The 7,144-nt window shown below is 39.5% G+C and overlaps 1 long non-coding RNA gene across 1 annotated transcript; it reads left to right on the forward strand.

The window, feature by feature from the left end:
- The first annotated feature begins 2,856 nt into the window (after positions 1-2,856).
- Positions 2,857-4,547, forward strand: LOC120724401. The gene is made up of 5 exons (XR_005693910.1): positions 2,857-3,052; positions 3,150-3,261; positions 3,383-3,471; positions 3,585-3,757; positions 4,340-4,547. It is a non-coding gene; the product is annotated as an uncharacterized LOC120724401 (long non-coding RNA).
- The last annotated feature ends 2,597 nt before the right edge of the window (positions 4,548-7,144 follow it).

A 7,144-nucleotide genomic window follows, 5' to 3' on the forward strand; every position in this document is an offset into this window, starting at 1 on the left:
ATATAATCAGAGAAAGTATATACAGTGGTCCCACATTTATTGCAGCAGGGGTTCTCAGAATAACTAGCCCCTGGCCACGCACTTTATACACTGTTTTCCCCACACACATGAACATTGGTCACAGTTCTCACAATTGATTCTCAAAGTGCAAACCTTTGTAGATTGCAAAACGTAAAAGTATTATTATGCCGCGGTTTGTCTTCATCTGCCTGCCACTTTCATGCGCCTTTTTCCCTCGCGGTGCAGGTGTCTATTTCCGAATGAGGGTCATAGTTATGGGTATTTTTGTGCTGTTTTTTCTATTGGACATGATGGTTATCAAAACCAAACATGATAAATTTGGCAAGCGCAGGTGACACGACACGGAGCAGATTTGTCAATCAGGCTGCAGAATGCAATGCTGTACGGTGCAAAAAAAAGAAAAAGAAAATCAGCGAAAAAGCGAAGCAGTGACGGATGAACAGTGGGACCACTGTGTGCTGTTTATTAATAAACAAAATATATTCCTATATGACAACATGCATAAAAGCAGAACGGTATTTGTACGTCAGTGGGGAAAATAGCGGTGGCTTGCTAACTTTTGTGCGGCTTCCCTGGGTCAGCGAAAACTTTCAAAAGAGAAATGAATGAACTTACCAGGTTGCCCGATCTCTTTACATATCTTCCTCCAAGCTCGGTCCTTCATATTCCCGTCTCGGTACCGAAAGCAGCTGGTGTCGTACAGCTCCAGGTTCTTTGCTACAGCGTTGATTAGCCTTCCTTCCATTGAAGAAGGAAGGGCTTTGGCTGGATCTGCCCCTTTGACCTAGGTCACAGCCATGTCACCAGGCTCCTGATTGGTTGTCGCGGCGCGATTTGACGCTGGAGTTTAGATTTTTCCAACTCGAGCGGTAGACGGGTAAAGCTCGTATGCACAAAATGCAACACAAAAACTCACGCGCGTGGTTTTTTTCGCGAGTCAAATGCTCCAAACGCGCTAGACTGACGCGCATTTCAGACGTTTTGGCGTTTTCGCGATGCAAATCTGCTTCCGAATTTTCGCAGGAGCCGCAATCGCGGGTCATCGCACTTTTCCATTGACTTTACATGTAAACCTGACGCTCTGGCCACCTCTATCGCGTTCGGTGTGAACACACCGTTAGAATATGACTGTACACTTTCAGGAGACTTCATTTGTTACACATTACTGGTACTGGGTTGGATAATCTTTTTGCATTAAGGACTGCTTTAATTCTTTTTTGGCATAACTGCAAAAAAGTGCTGGAAACATTCCTCAGACATTTGGTCCATACTGACATGACAGCATTACATAGTTGAGGCAGACTTGTCAGCTGCCCAGGCTATATCTGAATCTTCCCTTCTGCCATATCACAAAGATGCTCTATTGCATAGGTGTCAAACTCTGGCCCGCGGGCCAAATTTGGCCCGCAGCCTAATTACATTTGGCCCGCGAAGCCATACCAACCCAGATAGCAAGGAGACATTGAACAGATGTTGATTTTCCATCTGAACCATCAGAATCGTCAGGATTGAAATGTCAACACAAAACCAATGTTGAAACAACATTGAAATACTGATGAAACCTGACACTGACATTGAAATAACTTTGATTCACTGTTGTTCTGTCATCGTTGATTGTTGATCTATTTATAGTTGACAAGGTGACAACAATCACGTTGAAAAATCATCAATTTATGGTTGAGCGGGAAATTAAAGCTGCTACCACTTGGACTATTCCGCAGCACCCCTATCACATTGGTACATCCCTCCAGGTAACCATTGTCTTGTACAGTAGAGCGGGACATTAGATTTACTCTCAGCGGAATTAACCGGAGAAGGCATCAGTTCATGCACTGCACTGGCCTGCACCACGATTAGTATAAGGTAAGAATGAATGAATTTTGTTCTATTCGTTATTTCCATGGTTGCATTTGAATAACAGTAAAAAAAACAAAAAAACAAACAAACTTGTTAATGTAAAGTTTCGGATAAAATGTGGGAGCCCGAAATTGTGTCTACTTTCATCTTACAATCCGGCAACAAGTAAACTGCACTGCGAACAAAGTCTATCAACAAAGAAAACATTTTCGTTTCATACTTTTCTGTTATATTCTCTTACAAAACTAGCTTTAACGCTTCGAGGGTTCCTTTGTTCTTGCCGTCGCCTCGGCGCTTGACCCAGACTTTCACTCTGTAGTTGCTTTTTAGCATAGTACTACAAAAAATTGTAAATCTGTGATATATGATTGATAAACGTAAAGGTAACTGTATAAATGTGTTCAATGACTTTGTTACTTTTAATGATTGGAGAGCACCCGCTTCGATTCGCACTCAATTCAAACTTTACGTTGCACGCTCACCTAACTTACGTTTGCACCTTTTGTCCACACGTAAACTGCGTTTTCGTTAACTGAAAACTGAGATTTTTAAAGACGCCTGCCAGGGCGGATATTTTCGAAAACTCCGTTTTAGCATTTACGTGCGGACGAGGAAGACAGAGAAAACGCAGCGTCAAAGGTGTGCGCCTATTTTTGTAGTTTGTCTGCAAGTTTTTGTCTCGGTGCCATGAATTCCTACAATGGCAGACTTAGACAAAATACTGTTAATTTTATTATCTTCAGTGTTTAAATGCTTACATATACACACGCAGTTGTATGTTAAAAAAAAAAAAGAGTTTGTTTTATCGGGTTTGCTTGTAATTGTTGCCTATATACATTTTAAGCTATTATTTATTATTTAGTTCAATCAATAGATCAAGTTTTGTAGTGACTATGAAATATATTGTAATTATCTGTTTCCTGTTTATCCTAGACAGGGCAAAAAAGGACTCCAAATTTTAAAAAAAAGATAAAAATGAAAGACTGGTGCATTGTGCAGTTCAGCACTGGTGGTACAGAAATAGTCCCTAGTTCATGGAAAAATGGGGAGAAATTGTCATGGCCTCCATATCCTCCGTGAGACACATTCAGGATCCACGCCACAGTAAAGAGGAGAGTTCATCCTGGTGCAACATGGCTCACCTATGCACCAGTCCGACTTCTAATAAGCCATGGTGGGTATCATCTGGATTGGTGTTGTATAAATGTAACAATAACAAGTTTTTCGTGTCCTAATTCATGTCTGGCCATACATTGTGTTTGTACTTCCAGACACATTTCACGAAGCAGAACGCAGTCTTCAGAAATATCTAAGTGAACACTGTGATACGTCTGACCTTCAGTCCGAAGCTGAAACTCAGACCAGTCATAAAAGAAAGCACAAGTAAAGCTTTTTTTATTTCACAAACATATCTTTGATTGCTAAGAAACTGTAACTTTAGGAAATAATATTCCAAAAGCACATTTGGAATTACTTATGACCGTTTTCAACTTTTTTTCTTTAGACCAAATCCCCTGTACACATATAGTGACTCAGAGGATGAGCAGCCCATAAAAAAACGGTTTCCCCAGGCCCCTCGAGTGAAAATACCAGGTAATAAAATACTGTCTAGTGTCTTTGTACATATCTGTGTGTGACACAAGGAAACTTTTGACAAGTTGTCTGTATTCTTAAATACTTAAAAAAAAATTATCTTTTTCTGCCAGACCTGACGAGAGCTGTTAACGAACTCCGTGAGGAGGTCAGAGCCATCCGCAATACCGGCTGCAATGAATCGGTAGATGCTGGGGTACTGCCTCTGGATTTGCCCTTGCACAACGTTGAGGAGCTAAACAATGCAGAGGCAGCTCTTCAATCACAAGAGGCAAATAAGGCAATGGTAAGTATATAAAGGTTATCTACACTTTGTAACTATAAAGTGTAATAGCTGTCAGATGTGATTTAAATACATAACAACGGCCTGTTGATTAAACACACAAGCACTTGCATACACATTAAAGACATAAGACACGCTAATTCTATCTCTTAAAATGTGACCACACTGGAGGTGCGAGTCTGCCGTGTAATGGCTTATGCCATTACAAACGAGCTGGCCTCGGTACTAAACTGGGCAGGGAAAAAAACCAAGGACCAGACAAAGCAAAAAAGGGCATTTAAAGATACAGCGCTCTGCAAATGCATATTTGGTAAGTTTTACCGTTTTTTTGCTATATTTGTTATACTTGCTATACTTCTTAATAACAAGACTTTCATGTCCGGTTAATCTGGAGATGGAGTCTTTGGTCTTTGGCTTGTTTAGTCCTCGGGTTGTAGTTTGTACAGCCCGAGGACCCCATGTTTATTTTGTTTTAAAGACAGTTAACAAGAGCTTATTCATGTGCTCTAATTCACTTTTTTTTTGTGTGTGTGTGTGTGTGTGTGTGTGTGTGTGTGTGTGTGTGTGTGTGTATTTTTGTCCTAGATGGCCTGACGCAGCAGTTAGGGGCAAACTCTATGTCCGACTTTGTCTTTGCACAAGCAGTGCAGAAATGGCTCCGATACGCCCCAGATCGTTTGGGTGGTGCAGGACGCACATCATGCATCCCCATCCCAGAGTAAAAAATTACAAACTTCTGTGAAACATATAAATGTAAATAGGAAACTGTCTTTTAATAAAGTATTTAGCAAACGAAACATGCCTATTGACCTTTTTTTGTTTAGTTTTTTCTCTGTTACATCACATGCAATGCTTTCTTATTTTAGGATATTAATATTGACATGATACATTGTGAGACATTTGGGTTTTTTTTTTAAAGGGTGTCCAATTTGAGGAATAAGTACAATTATGTGTTTAGGTGGTTGAAGTATTGATGGAAACATGCAGTAGTTTAGTATTGGTTAAAATACCTATAAAGAAAGGTAGATTTCCAGTCATAATTTAACTGTTGTTTTAATAAAAAGCAACTGTGCGAAAGAGGTGGAAAATCAACACCATAGCTCAACAGTGTTTCAATATCAGAATCTGACATTGTTTCAATGTCAAAGTATTAGAAAATATAACGTTGAATCAATGTCAGGTTTCAACATTGATTCAACATCAAAACCTGACGTTGTTTCAACGTTAAAGAAGGGTGCAAGAGTGACGTTAGGTCAACGTCACACTTCAACGTTGATTCAATGACACAGCCTGATATTGACTCAACATTGTTTCAATGTTTCCTTGCTATCTGGGAAATTACTATTAGAGCAGGCCTACTGATATTATACAGCTAATATATATATTGTTTAGTATTAAGCTTTGCTTGTTCCATATTCAGTTTTTCAGCTAAACTTGTTTGAGTCCATAAGAAAAGATTCATTCTTATATCTGGAGGAAGATTTTTTTTTTTCAATAAATATTGATGTTAGCCCGCGACTTTGTTCCATTTTGAATTTTGGCCCACTGTGTATTTGAGTTTGACACCCCTGCTCTATTGGATTGAGATCTTGTGATTGTGGAGGCTACTGTGAATTCACTGCCATGTTCATGAAACCACTTTGAGGTCATTTTGATTTGAGCTTTGTGACATAGTGTGTTAGTCTGCTGGAGGCAGTAATCAGAAAATGGGTACAATGTGGTGATAAAGGGATGGACATGCTAAGCAAGAATACTCAATCTTATTGTGTCATTTAAACCATGCTCAGTTGAGACTGAGGGGCCCAAAATGTGCAAAGGAAATATCACCTACATCACCAGCACCAGTCCGAACTGCTGATGCAAGGCATAATGGATCTATTCTTTCATGTTGTTTATGCCAAATTCCAGCCCAACCGTCCAAATGTTTCAGCAGAAATCGAGGCTCATCAGTCAAGCCAGTTTTTTCCAGTCTTATGTTTTCCAATTTCTATGAGCCTGTGCAAATATTTGGTTTCTAGTTGTTAGCTGACATGAGCAGTACTCAGTGTGAACTTCTACTGCTGTGCCCCCTCTGCTTTAAGATCCGATGTGTTGTGTATTCATAAATGGCCTTCTACAACAGTAACAAGTGGCTATTTGAGTTAATGTTGTCTTCCTATCAGCTCAAAATAATCTGGTCATTTTCCTCACACATGAACTGGGATGACTATACCTCAGGAGGTAGAGCAGGTCATCGACTAATCAGAAGGTTCGTAGATCATTTACTGGCTGCATCAGTCTGTGTACAAAGTATCCATGTGCAAGGCACTGAAACTCTAGTTGTTCTCTGATGCATCACTGGAACGTGAATGATATTTACTGCATTTTCTTGTTTTCTGACCATTCTCCATAATTACAGATGGTTATGCAGGAAAATCCCAACAGATCAGCAATTTTGGAAATTCTCAGACTCAGACCAACCAGCGACTGTGACATGTTCAGAATTACATAAATCACCTTTCTTTTACATTTTGATGATTTATTTGAACTTCAATAGTTGTCTTGACTGTCTACGTGCCCAAGTGCTTTGAGTTGCTGTCATGTGACTGGTTGATTAGATACGTGTTAACACAAACCATTGAACTGGTGTACCTAACAAAGGGGTCATTGACAATGCTTTCAAACAGTCTTGGTCCATGAGTTTAGTTTGTTTCACATTTCATTTGCTAACTGCCCCACTAGCACAAATTCATCATAAGACTATCACAAGAAAACATAACTTAGAGACCAAATGTGCTGTGTGTGAAAACACCATTATTCTAACTGGAATAAATTGGATTTGATAATGAAGCTATCATGCTTGTCAGACGAGCTATCCTGATTATCTCATCGTTTTACTCCCCAAAACAGTAAATTGGTGAATGAAAAGACAAGTGTCTCTGCAAGCTCAGCATCCAGAGGCAAACAAATTAATGAACATGTTTAATTCTAACCAAAGAAAGTAATGAGGGCTGATCAAGAGAATAGCTTTATCAGAGAGTTACCACTGATGTTTGAGTAGTTAAGACACAAAAACCTGCGTGTGTGCGATCAGGCCTGTCAGGCAAACCTGAAATGGGGAAGTGGCCAGAAAGAGACAATCAACCAGTTTACAGACTTTGAATTTCATTACATGATTTTTTTTCAGATATCTGTGGGAATATGTAAATATGTACTGCCTTGTAAAATGTTCAGCATGTAGTGAATTTTATTGTGAATTATTATTATTATTTATTGACTGGAGGGTTGGTAATGAAATGCAGAACATCACTTAGTAATGTTTAAGGCTGACTCCTCTAGCCTTGTTGAAGGAAATTGAAGAAGGGTTTGTTTAGGGGTCATTTCTTTGGACTTCCACTGTTAATTGGCACT

The sequence above is a fragment of the Simochromis diagramma genome, unplaced genomic scaffold, assembly GCF_900408965.1.
Source record: "Simochromis diagramma unplaced genomic scaffold, fSimDia1.1 OVJJ01000685.1, whole genome shotgun sequence".
Classification (NCBI taxonomy): Eukaryota; Metazoa; Chordata; class Actinopteri; order Cichliformes; family Cichlidae; genus Simochromis; species Simochromis diagramma.